The following is a 14,392-nucleotide window of genomic DNA, read 5'->3' on the forward strand; positions in this document are numbered from 1 at the left end:
ATGTGTAGTAGCATCACAGGATGAAGACTGAAGCCTTAAGTTTGATGAGAGATGTTTTTAGAGATTGAAGTATGCTACCGAAATAATTTTATTACTACTACCATTACTATTATTAGTGTTAATACCACCATCCTTGCTCCTTCTATTGCCATTATCACTTCTACTATTGCAACTACTACTTTATTATCACTACTACTGCCCTTATTACTCCTTTTACAATCATTACTATTGCTGCTTCTACTACTTCCCCTGCTACTGCTACTATTGCTACTATTATTATTACTATTATTACCAGTGCTTGCTGAGCTCTTATTATGTACGTACTGAATGCATGATACTCCATTTTTAAAAAAAAAAAAATTTAATGTCTATTTATTTTTGAGAGAGAGAGAGAGAGAGAAAGAAAAAGAGAGAGCACAAGTGGGGGAGGAGCAGAGAGAGAGGGAGACACAGAATGTGAAGCAGGCTCCAGGCTCTGAGCTGTCAGCACAGAGCCCAACACGGGGCTTGAACTCATGGACCATGAGATTCTGACTTGAGTCGAAGTTGGACACTCAACTGACTGAGCACCCCCATGGTACTCCCATTTTGTATGAAATGTATTATTAACCCTTACAGCAAACTTACGATCTATTTGTCTTTATTCTCACTTTTTATGATGAGAAAAGTAAAATTCAGAGGGGATAGCAATGTATCAAGTTCACAGAATACCATGGGTTAGGGAGTATGAACCCAGATCTAGGTCCATAAAATTCTAAATCCTGTGTGTGACAGTTGTCACTATGTCCTGATGCATCCCATGATGAGTTGCGTGGTGAGAGACATTTCCCTTCATCGCCACCAGCCAGCTTATACAGGAAGCTTTAACAGACAAATGAGGAGATGCAGTTGCTGCAAAATGTGTTTATTCTGCCAAAGAACAACATAAGTTTGCATGAATATAAACTTTTATACTGAATCAAATTTCTTTTTTGTGTGTGATAAAAAATACGGAATATGAGATCTACCTTCCTAACAAATTTCTAAGGATGCAGTGCAGTATTGTTAAGTATAAGTGAAATGCACAGCAGATTTCTAGAACTTTTCATCTCGCATGATTGAAACTTCATTGACATTGAACAGTAACTCTCCATTTCCCCTACCCTCAAACTCCTGCAATCTCTAGCCTACTTTCTGCTTCTATGAGTCCCAGTGAATTTTAGATACCTCATGTCAGTGGAAGCATACAGGAATTGTCTTTCTATGATTGGAGTATTTCACTTAGTATGATGTTCTCAAGGTTCATTCATGTTTTAGCATATGACAGGATTTCCTTCTTGAATTGCTATATAATATTTCATTGTATGTATGTACTGTGTTTCTTTATCCATTCATTTGTCAACAGACACCTGGTTTGCTTCCTCCTATTAGCAACTATAAAATAATGCTACAATGAGCAAGGAAGTGCAAATATCTCTTGGAAATACTGATTTCTGTTCTTTTGGATAAATACCCAGAAATAGGATTTCTAGATCTTTTGGTAGTTTTTATTTCAATTTTTTTTTTTAGAAACCTCCATATTATTTCCCAGTGTGGCTGCATTACTTCACAACAGAGCATAAGTATTCCAATTTCCCCACATCCTTGCTAGCACTTGTTATTTTCTGGGCTTTGTTTTGTTTTGATTTCTGTTTTACAATGACCATTCTAACAGATGACAGATAATATCTTGATGTGGTCTGATTTGCATTTTACTGGTGGTTAGTGACTTTGAGCATCTTTTCACGTACCTATTGGCCATTTGTATGTCTTCTTTTAAGAATCACATATTAAATAGTGTATAGTACTATAGGAAAATAATTTAGTAAATGGATATTTAGTATGCATTCATATATGTGTTTATATCATAATATACTACAAATATCAGTGACTTCTGCAAATTGAGTTTCAAAATTACCCCCATTCCAACTTATTTTAAAATTTCACTATTTTTTGTCAAGACTTGAAAATGCTAACTAATGGCATTGTTATATATAAAATAAGGAGTTTAAATTTTGCACATTGGTTAGTTATTTGAGAAAGCGTATAAAAACATCAAGTAATCACATAAGTGTTAGACTTTTGGAAATAGTTGAGGAAGAATAAAATTATTACATTGAAACTCATAGGATCTATATTTGGACCTTGGGTAATATCTAATTAAACTCCTTCTTTATCTTAACAAACAATATAATGATAATTTAAAGATCTGATTTTTTAACTCAGAAATTAGTCTTTGCCTTAACTCACTAAAAATAAATAAATTAATAATAATAATAATAATAGTAATAATAATAATGGAGTGAGGGGCACCTGGGTGGCTCAGTTGGTTAAGTGTCCAACTCTTGATTTCAACTCAGGCCATGATCTCCTGGTTCATGAGTTCAAGCCCTGCATCAGGCCTTGTGCTTTGTGCTTGGTACTCTCTGTCTCCTGTCTCCCTCTCTCTCTGATCCTCCCCTGCTCATGCTCCTGTGCCCATGCACTCTCTCTCTCTCAAAAATAAATAAACTTAAAAAAAAAATAATGGTGTAAACTTCAAGTAGAAAATCATTAATATTTTAATAGAATGCATATTTATAAACATAAGTCTGAATAGACTAATTAACTCTACCAAATAGCTGAAACAAAGCAGAGCTCTTGATTAAAACATCAGAATTTCTATTGGGAATTAGAAAAGTATTAAAAATGTAATTAAGTTAAAATCTGGGTATATGTGTCAGCCCAAGTACTTACAATACAGAAAATCAAAGGGAAAAATACAAAGAATAGTATGAAAATCCTTAGTGGTTCAAAGGCTACAAAATGTCAAGCTATAACTTTAAAATTCAGGCAAACTTAATCCAAGAAAATTCTAAGTTGTTTTGGATGGTTAGATTAGATAATATGTGACATTAATATACATTTATAAATGAATCATTTATGCCTGAGGCATATACTACTGGCACTTTTATATTCCTTCTTATCTGCAACAAGCTTTATTCTTCTAGGTGTTTGTGGGACAGGGGCATATGTACCAGCCAAATAAAGTAATTTACGATTGTATTATTGTTTTATATATATATATATATATATTTTTTTTTTTTTCCTATTTGAGTGTATGTGCCCATACATATTTATGCATCAAAAAACAGATCATTAAGGCAGTGATGTTCATTGCTGCAGGGCATGGGTTTTGAATCAAACAGACCTCAGTTTTAATTTCAGTTTTGCTACTTACTAGCTTTGACAAGTTAATTTACCCCTCTAAGTCTTAGTTAACTTATACATGTAATAGAATTAATCATCTTACTTTTATGAGTTGTTGCAAAACTTTTATGAGTTGTTACTTTTAGACTTGTTACAAATAGTAAATGAAATAGTATATAAAAAAACTGGAGTTTCTTTGCACATAGTAGGGCTTACTACTCATAAATGTTGTAAGTAATAAATGCTAACACTGCTAAGTATTAACTAAATTAGTCTGTTATGTTAGATAAAAGTAAATATTTACAGTCTAAATATATTGTATATTTTGCCATTTATACTATTGAAGTGTATTGAAGAGGCAGTAAGAAAATTATTTGCTTATTTAAACTGTACTGTTTTTTATTTATTTGCTTATTTAAACTGTACTGTTTTTTGTGAATGGCAAAAATTGTACTATAATGAATGATCATGATGACTAAAAATACAGAGTTCAGTAAAGAGAAACTTAAATTTCTTTCTCTATCTCCTTCAGTACTCCTGAACTAACTATAGTTAATTAGCTTCCTTCTTATTTAGGCAAATATAAATATAAATATACACTTGTTTTTTTATTTGTTTAGTTTTTAAATAATAAGGGCATGTTGTATATGTTGCTCTCTAGGTCACTGTAAGTGACCTAGGTCACTCTCTAGGTCATTTTCACTCTAGGTCAATGTAAGAATTTAGCTCATTCTTTTAAATTGCTGTATAATGTTTCATTCTGTGTTTATTTCATAATTTAGCTAACTGTATATTCATAGACATTCCATATAAGTATCTTAAAGAAAATGGATTATATAAAAAATAGTATCAAAAGTAAGTGTAAAGGCCAAATACACAGACATTTAGTCATAAACATAAAATAAAAACAATACAGTTAATTTATTTCTTACAGACTGATACCCTCAGGTTACATTAAATAAGACATTCAATATAATACAATTTTATGACATGAAAAGAAGATTACCAGTTTATATATTCTGTGCACTGTTATCTCCCAAAGATAAAATGTCTTGAGTCTGAAGAAATAAATTATTGGCAAAAGTTGTTGACATGGAAAAGCCTGTAATTTTCTAAATGGTATCAATAATAAGTTTGAGACAAGTTGATTGGGAACATATGCTTGGATTTCCCATTACTAAATGCATAATGCATTTGAGTTGGGGTGTCAGTAAGTACGTAAACAATCTGATTAGAAAGTGACTTATCCTGAGGTGTCTTGTTCATTCCTGTTGCATTAGCTCATAGCATGTTTTAGCTGTGGTCAAATATTACTGAAATTACTCTCCCAGTTGTACACCTTTCTCTGAGAAAAACAAGGAGACATTTCTACTTCTTTGTATAAATGGTGTGGGATAGAGAATTGTACAACCCTGATTAACATTAGTTAATCAGGATAATTGAAAGGGGCTTTGCTGAGAGAGGTAAACCATAAGAGACTCTTAAATACAGGAACAAATTGAGGGTTTCTAGAGGGGTATTGGGTAGGGAGATGGGCTGAATGGGTGATAAGGAATAATGAGGACACTTGTTGGGATGAGCACTGGATGTTTTGTGTAAGTGATGAATCACTAAATTCTACTCCTGAAATCATTAGTACACTAGATGTTATCTGACTTGGATTTAAATAAAATTTAAAAATTAAAAAAAAAGGAATAGACAAAAAAATAAGACAGATTGGGATATTCTTTTCTTTCCTCTCCTCTCTTTATCTCTTTCTGTTCTTTTTTGACTCCTTTACCCATTTTCATCCTCTGCAGCAGCTTAATTTTTTTCTATCTTTCATCCTGATTTTGTTTTGCCCTGCTTATGCTTACTTCTACCCCAGAGAACTTAACACTATTTCTGTCTTTAAATAGCTTCTGAGAATGGAGGACTCCAGAGGTGGGGTAAATCAAATTAGCAAGTGAATTGTCTGTCTCCTTCTGAGGGAGGATGCATTCCCCGGAAGGACCTCTAGATGTCTGACCTGTGCACCATATTATGCAGCTGTGCCATTTACACGCTCAGCCCGAGAGCACACAATTTCAAGCTAACTTTTCCCTTTTGAAAGAATGCATTTCCATTCATAATACTCATCCACCGATCAAAGTTATTTTCCTTCTGAGATGCATGACAGTCCAGAAATGTTTTGTCATGAGTCTGCCATTGCTCTTAAAATGCCATTAGATCTACTGGAGGAATGCATTTCAAATCAAATCATAGAATTACTTACATAAAATAGCAGCTGTTTTTGACTCATTTCACAATACTATGTAAATAAAACAGTTCTAGCAGCTGGAAGAACAAAACGGTCTTTGATAACACTCTAATTATTTATTATGACTGCTTTGATGTAGCATTTACATGAACACAAGTTATATTTTTAAAAGCCAGAAGGAAATTAAAAGTAAACAAAAGAATTGCACTTCTGACCAACTTCTTTGCCTTGAGGTTATTATAATTGGGCAGCTGCTAGATATTTTTTCATATTCTTTCGGTTCCTTCATTCCGCCTTCTTTATCAGATGTGCACAAAATTACTAGGATGTTTAAAATAACAAGACATAGAGAAAATGTCATTGTTTTTCTTTCAGTAGAAATAAAATCAAACAAGCAAAACAAACCAAATGTCAATTATGAAATTACCCTCCAATCCTTATTGTTTACATTTTATAAACTCATAAAGGATATTTTCCCCAAGCACTATCCTTGCTGAGTGTCTTTAAGTTAAATGTTCTTTAATATTGGGACATAAGTAGGAAAATAAAATAAGATTCTAGTAATGGAAGAAATGTGCTCAACCACTTAATTTCCTTTGGATGAAATCCTTACAAGTAAGAAGCTCCAAATATGGGAATGAATTCTCACAGTTTTTACCATTTGCATAGGGAAAATAGACATAATTGAAGAAATGATTGATTGAAGGAGAAATGTGTAGTTACTAATGGCTTGGGATGGTATGTGTGCATCTAATGCTATTCTGTTATATATATGGCTGAAGATGGAGGTTTCCTGAAACCTGATAATCATTCTCTTTTCAACACTTAGTTGCAGGTAATTTATTGAAATGGGTTTAATGGAAAGTTGGACATTCCAGAGAAATGTACAGCCACTATCCCCATGTCTGGTGAAATAGGCATTTAAAGAAAAAGATGATACTTCACGTGTCTACATTAAGCAAAGCATCAAGATAGGAGAATGGAATTGTCTCTACGGATTCTAGAGCTCTAGGATTTGTACAGACAGGCAGACCAAAGAGAGGAAGTGTGAGGGAAATGGAGGTGAGGGTAGGGCGGATTCGTGGGGCAGAGTCACGTGACTAAATGCTCTAATAAACAACACAAGGAATGAAAGGATAGAAGAAACACAGGGTAATTGCAGGAATGGAAAGGAAAACCCAAAGTGATATCCTCACTGTTCCTAAACACCCCTTCCAGACTTTTCATTCTTCTCTTATTGTTCTTCATATTAACATTTTCCCTGCCCCTACTTTTCTCTTGTGTCTGAAATACATATCTTCCATTCTTGAAATGCAAAGCCTTCACTATTCCCTTGGTCCTAACAATTCTTTGTTGTGGGGCTGCCCTGTGCATTGTCAGATATTTAACAACACCCATGGTCTCTACCTACTAGAAACCAGTTGTAACCCCCTCCCCACAAGCTGTGGCAACCAAAAAATATCTCCAAACATTGCAAAATGTTTCTTGTGGTTTTGGGGCAAATCATCCTGATTGAGAACCACTGTTCTAATTTATTGCGTCTAGCATTGATTTATAATTTAATATTTGCTGACTTCAGCTGAATTCTATAGATACTTATTAATCATTTTATGAATTAGCTGCTGAGGATGCAAAATTAAAAATAAGCAAAACATCTTCTCAATAATGAACTAGATCATTAGATGTGTGTACCTTAAGCTTCTTAGAGGAAAGTAATTAAGGAAGACAACAAACATTTACTGAACTTCTCCTGTATCTCCAGCTCAGCTGTAAGTGCTTTTCCAATGTATTAATGCATATAACTCTTATAATCTATGGAATCAAATGCTTACTACCTTATATTTCCTATCCTTCATTCTTTTTTCATAGCACAGTATTTTATTTGCTACTTAATGGATATTTATTGCTTGATTGATGGATGGAAAAAGAAAGGTACTGTACCTGTAAATCTGCTATTCCTTGATGTGAATGTGTGTGCATGTGTGTGTTTAAAAAATTTCTTACCACCCTTCCCCCTTTCCTGAAGGAGTGGTAGTATTTGACAGCACCCTTGTAAATGTATGATAGCAACTTGTAAATTATTTTTAGGTTTTTAGAAACAAAAGCTTTCATCAGGAACACCTCATGCTTGTGTTTTGTCCAAACTGAGAAAGTTCTTCATTGGCAATGAAAGAGTTCCTGCAAACTTGAGTAGTTATAATATCCTCTTCAATTGCTTTCTTCTGTCACATCAAATCAGATTCACTTCTCTTGCAATTATTTGCATCTTCCAAAATAGGCATCTCAGAACTTTGAAATGAGGACTAAGGCACAGTTTATAGGTGTGCAGAGAATGTAGCCAAGAGTCTAGAACTGGAAGAGCTGCACAGACTGAGACTGAAGTTGGAGCAAGAGGGCCGGACTGAGCTCTGACCATTGCCTGGAGACCCAGTTGAGCCCAGAGCTTCTGCTGCCTCGAAGCCTCCCTTATCTGCAGTCTGTGTAGAGGTCACAGGGAGATAAGGGACAGCAGCTGTGCTAGGAGAGTGGGTGGCTTGTAAACGAAGTCAGCACTTTGACTCGATGCTTTATTAGTGTTTTGAGACAGGGCAGTAGCTGTGCAGTGTTTAAATGGGTCCTAATTGTAATTGCCTTGACATTTGCCTAGTAGATACCCCCTTGGGAAGTGGGAGGATATTTCCTCCCTAAGCAAAACTGATCATAATGTTCCTTCCAAAATGCATGCCTCATTGTGCTGATCCTACCACATGTTTTGAATTATGCTGGGTCACTATTCAGATGAGAAGGAGCAGATATATCTATTACTTATGAAATAGAAGCCCCCCTCCACCAAAATATGCTTATAAAGAGATTCACTTGTGTTTCTGTAAAAATACAGATACCTGGGTTCCAACCCAGACCTACAGAATCAGAATTTCCAGAGGAGAGGCTTAGCAAAACAATTACACGCAAATAAACAGTCTTATTTATTTAGGGTTTCGTAGATGACCCTTACAAGAATTTTTCAAAAATATTAATGGAAGTAGAACTGTATAACAAATCTTATGAATGGCTTTGGAACTACTTCATCTCTTATACCTACTCATTGTTAAAGACTGTAATTCAGAGGTTAGCTTTGCTATACCCCAATGCTATAAAAAGATTCTATCATTACAGTTGTATGTATATGCAATCCATGCCATAAATTATAGGTATCATCTCTTACACATGCATATAATATACATCTTATATACTATTATATATTAAGACATTATATATTAAAGGGAGAAAAGAAACAGTGGTAACTTTCAGCTTTAATGTAAAATTAATGTTTTGATCACAAGAAACAATTGGAGAGTAAAAAACCTTTTGAGAATAGGCCTTGAAATCAGGCAGGACTGGGTTCAAATTCGGTTCAATTCACATATGGACTAGCTATTACTGTTATTGTTAGTATTTTGTCCTAGTCAAGGAGACAACAGTAAAGGACTCTGGTAATTGTTCACACCTAATATCCCAACAACTAGAATATCTGAATAACCTCGACACTCTGCAACCTCTTTTAATTTAGCAAATAGGGAGAGAAGGAAAGATAAAAGGGAGAAAAAGGAGAAAATAAAGGTAAAGAGACCTCTTTAGGTTGCTTTGACTTGGCATAAAGGAACAGAACACAAAGCAAAGAAACCAACAGAAAATCTGGCACAAGATATGACCAGGAGACAGCACCAATAGGCAGTGGATTTATGGAAAGATGCTCAACCTCATTAAAATGAGGGAAACGCAAGTCAAGACAATAAAGACACAGCTTTTCACATTCAGCTGATCGGAAAAATTTTGAAAAGACTGATTTCTGGTGGGACTGCATATTGACATCATCACTTGGAGAGCAATTTGGGAATATCTAATAAAGTTGAAGCGTTGTGTGTTCTTCTCAGCAATTCCACTCCTTTTTATATACCCTAAAGCAGTGCTTGTCCAAGTCGAATGTGCTCCTGGATTACCTGAGTATATCGTTCCAAAGCAGAAATACAGCCTCTATTTATAAGGTCTGAAGTGGGGCCTCAGAGTCTGTATTTCTAACAGGCTCCCAGTTGATGCTGTTGCTGCTAATGCACGAATGAACAACATTTAGAGGCTCTCTTGCTGGGTGGACAATGGGAGTTGTATAAGAAAGGTTATTGCGATATTAATTATAACAGTAAGAAATTAGAATTACACATATTTAATAAGGGTTTGAAAACATGTACGGGAATGATATCCCCCAACTTCAGGACAATGGTTTTCTTTGGAGAGTGAAAGAAAGGGATTAGATGAAGAGAGACATGCAGGAGGCTATAACTGTGTGTGTGTGTGTGTGTGTGTGTGTGTGTGTGTGTGTGTGTGTGTTTAAAATTCTTTTCAGTGAGAAAACATGTAGCCCTCCTTAGGGCACATGTTGATAACTGGTTCATCATAAAAGTGGTCAAAGATGGGAAAGTTGTAGTTCACCTCCATGGCACAAAGGCCAATATACCCTATTCTTGGTCCTTGAGGACCTAAAAATGGACCTAAAAATATTAGGTTCTTTCTTCTAAGAGGTGACGAGATAGAGTAGAGAGGGCTGCAGAATGTACCATTCTGATCTTGGCTGCAAAATCCAGCTTCGGTGTTTACTACCTGTTTTGTCTTCAGCAAATCATCCAGACTTGCAGAACCATGATTTTTTTTAAATCTTTAATTTAGGAAATCATAATGTCTACCATCTTAGTAACATGAGAGACACATTTGTAAAATTCCTGACAGTAAAAATTCAGAAGGCAAAGAAATAAAACAAATTTATAGTGGCAGAGGATAATTTTAAAATAGCAAATAAAGGGTAAGGTACAAATGCTTCTCTTGCCTACATTAGCATGGTTCGTCAGGAGAGGATAGGTAGCATTGCCAAATCAAAACTAACCCAAAGGTTTTGTACACATTATATATAAGTCATGGCATTAAAAAAAAGAGGTAAGATGACTTTCACTCACATTTAAATAATCATATAAACTGGATGAACTTGCGCTAGGCAAAGGCTTGCAGGGGCCACAGATGAGAGCTGGTGGGCGTCCAAGGCAAAGTGGACTAATTCCAAAAGGAAGACAGCTTTTTTTGTCAAATCACTATCTATTTGGAGAGAGTCTTGTCCATTCCCTGTTAATATACTTAAGCATTTGCAAAGTATATTGGAGAGAGGGAAAGATGCTTATACTGGAGAGAATTATCTGCTGAATATTTCCACTGTAAATCTATTTAAAATGCATTTCTCTAAGTGGGTACAAAGTGGGGTCAAGGTGGTGGAAAGTCTCTCTCTCTCTCTTTTTCATATCCTAGCCATTAAAAACAACAACAAAACAAACACACAAACAAAACTAGTCATAGGGCTGGAAGCAGAGAAATAATTTGTGAACCCTCAGAAAAAAAGCTTTAGATTTTTTTGTTGAATAACAAAAGTCTCCCATGAAGAAAGTCTCTTTTTTCTTTATTCCACACAGTACATGCTTATGGTGAATCATCTGAACCAGATTCTGTTAATGTGATGCTACATAAAACAAAGCACATATGTGAAATCCATCCTACCATTCTCTAGCCCGTGGGGGCAATATAACAATTGGGCTTATTCCCTGGTGTATGTCCCTTCTGGAATGCTTTACCAGGCCATGGGCTTCTCTATGCTTGACTTCGCTTTCAGTACCACACTTCACCCTGTAGGACTCCATGCCTCAGGACACTCAATGGGACAATGCTTTTTGGGACTTTGCTGAGGAGGGAAAATGGATTGCAAAAGCTCCAATTCCTCCTCCCCTTTGCAGCATTGCCCTTGCAAAATCTATAGTATTACCAGTTCAGATTCAACTAGTAAATGTAATTTTTTCTAATTGAAAAAGACTGTTCAATTTCAGAATACATGTGGCTCAAGGGACAAAAGTATCAGTTTGAGCTAATTTGGATTTTCTTAAGTCTCCTATAAGAAATTGAAATTCATGGAAGGGAGAAGGGTATCCCATATGAAATCTTCCATTTATGTTAACTTGATCATGTACCTCCAGCTTGACATAGACTCTCCAAGTCTCATCTTCTTCAAGTTATTCTCTTTGAAAATTCTGCCCTTCCACCACAAAAATTTTGCCTCATTCCCAAGTAAATACACTGATTTTTGCAACCTGTCTGCAACTCACACAGCATTTTAAAGTATGAGCCAAGTAGTATCAGGTTTCACCTGATGTAAAAACATATATTGTAACTCCCGTTTTTAGTTTTCCCATTCGTGAGTGAGATCTACAGGCCTGTAGATTACCTCAACCTAAGAGTTCTTAAACTTTAGCATGGACAAGAGTCACAGTGAGGACTTGTAAATACATTTTGCTAAGCTCAGTCCCAGAGTTTCTGATTCAGTAGGTCTAGAGTAAGATGCAAAAGCTTGCATTTCTGGCTAGGTCCTAGGTGCTTCTGGTGCTGCTGGGCCCTGGAACATACTTTGAGAACTGCTTCTTTAATGTAAGCATATCTACCAAGGGCAGTTTGTGTATTGCGTAGTGAGCTCAGACTCTCTGGTTTAACTTCTAGTGCTCCAACTTATTAGCTATGTGACACTGGCCAAGTTACTGACCTTTCTGTGTTTCAATTCCCTAGCTCTAAAAGGGGGAAATAATAGTGTCTTCTACAGAGAATTGTTACAAGGATTAAATGAGATCAGAGGTGCAAAGCACTTAGAACAATGCCTGTCACAATACTGACTCAACAATATTGAGGTAAGATACCATTTTCAAGTAGCAGGACATTTCTCCTGCCCTTTGAAATCAGTGTGTTCCCATTTTTGTGTATGTTTAACCTATTCTACCACAGGGATTTTCATCTGTATAGAAGTGCAATACTGACTTTATTTTAGAAAAATTTCAAGCTTACAGAACATTGTAAAAATGAATGTGGCAAAGACTCATAACTATACGTACTATGCAACTTTGGTGAATGTTAGTATTTGGCCACATTTATACAGAGGGAGCTGCTCTTATTTTAATGTTCATTATTATCATGTATAATTTATGCCATTGCTATACATGTGCATATATGTAAACATGATATATTGCTTGCCAATTTTTATACCTTTATATAAATGATATTAAACTATACACATATATCCTCAACTTTGTTATTCACACAATATGGTTTTGATAATTCATGCTACTCGATATGATTTATCACATTTTGTAAAAGTGACATAAATTTTTTATCTATTCCCTTTTAGTTTATGGGATTTTATTTTTCCATTTTATTATTTAAAAATTTGCAAAAACAGTCTCTCTCTTTCTCTGTCCCTCTCTCTGTCTATATATATATGTGTGTGTGTGTGTATGTGTGTATTCAGAGTTTGTATCTCTAGATTGTTACTGCTGAGTTAAAGAATAAGCACATCTTCTAATTTACTAGATTATGCCAAATTTCTCTTCAAAGTAGTTGTTCCAATTTATACTCAGACCAGCAGTGTATGAGTCTCTGTTACTCACATTCTTACCAACATTTGGTATTGTTACATTTTATTATTGTTATTTTTACCAAATTGGTGTAAACGACTGTCTTATATCATTACTGTTATATGTAACATAATATTTCTAGGTGTGTAGCAAGAGGATTTCAAGTTATGCAATGCATGGATTGCTCCTGGATTTAGAATCTATCACAATTACATTAATGGATATTCTGTGTTTGAGGAAAAAGATACTCATCTTGATTAAATACATGGGATTTAAAGAATCCTTTTAATAGTAAGCATATAGGGAGTGGGTAGTGTTGTTTCTGATTTTCCTACTGTATATTCTTTATATATATAATAGAGTTGATTCTCATAGCATTCACATTGTGTACGTGTGTGTGTGCACTTGACAATATACTTAATGCTTTTATATAAATATTAGCTGTCAATGTGTAATTGCTAATATCTTCAGAACAAAAGATGCTAAGTTTTAAAACTAAATGACATTACTATATTTATTACGTACAGCTAAGAAACTTCAATGTTGAGAAACTTGACAAAAGTTTAGCTAGTTGACCAGCTAAGAAGGTCTTCATTTCTTGAGCATTAGTGATGACTAAAACTAAACGTATCTTTTTGCCTGGAAGCCACTGGTCCCAGATGGGCACCTGGGTCAATCACTTGATTCCTTCAAATCTTTGCTTATATGTTGTTTTCTTTTCTTATGACTCTTCCCTGACAACACTAGTACCATGTGTACGTGTGTGTGTGTGTGTGTGTGTGTGTGTGTGTGTGTGTTTGCACTTGACAGTGTATTTAATGCTTTTATATAAATATTAGCTATCAATGTATAATTGCAAATATCTTCATAACAAAAGATGTTAAGCTTTAAAAATAAATGGTATTACTATATTCATTAGGATGGTTTTCAATTTGAAAATCCTTTATATGTAATAATGCTCTGCATAAAGAAAAAATCTCCAACCATTTTATATAACTTTATCCTTTGTAAGAAAAAAAAATAGCCCCTAGAATATATTTTATTCAAGTGGTCAAATTATAAATAAAAGGATCGAAGGGTGTCTGTCCACATATCAACTAGAATTGTTACTAAAACAAAAAACGCAAAAAATAGAAAAAAATGTGTATAGTGATATATGAATAAAACCACTAAGCCTAAACTATGTGTATGTAAAAAAATGGTCCTGTATAAGGACTCATCTATGGAAAATTCTGCAGTGCTCACAAACCATATGTGCTCAAAGAGTAAGAGGCACTTTCTGCAGTGACTTCCATATGAGGTCTTGTGCAAATCAGCTGACTTCTACTGTATGCATAGGTTAGTTAAATTCTGGAGAAAAGGAAAACCCCAGAAACTGAATATCTCCCAAGTCACTTCAGAGTATTATGAACAAATGAGACTTACTTAGTAAAACCTATTCATTGAGATATATATATATATATATATATATATATATATA

The 14,392-nt window shown here is 34.7% G+C and overlaps 1 long non-coding RNA gene across 2 annotated transcripts in view; it reads right to left on the reverse strand.

Moving 5' to 3' along the window:
• Window positions 1–644: 644 nt before the first annotated feature.
• LOC125919400 (uncharacterized) overlaps window positions 645–14,392 on the reverse strand; it is a 20,538-nt gene continuing 6,790 nt past the window's right edge. For both annotated transcript variants that reach the window (XR_007456763.1, XR_007456762.1), the window contains exon 3: window positions 645–909. This is a non-coding gene — a long non-coding RNA (uncharacterized LOC125919400). The remainder of the gene's footprint in view (window positions 910–14,392) is intronic.

The sequence above is a fragment of the Panthera uncia genome, chromosome B4 (genome assembly GCF_023721935.1).
Source record: "Panthera uncia isolate 11264 chromosome B4, Puncia_PCG_1.0, whole genome shotgun sequence".
Taxonomy (NCBI): Eukaryota; Metazoa; Chordata; class Mammalia; order Carnivora; family Felidae; genus Panthera; species Panthera uncia.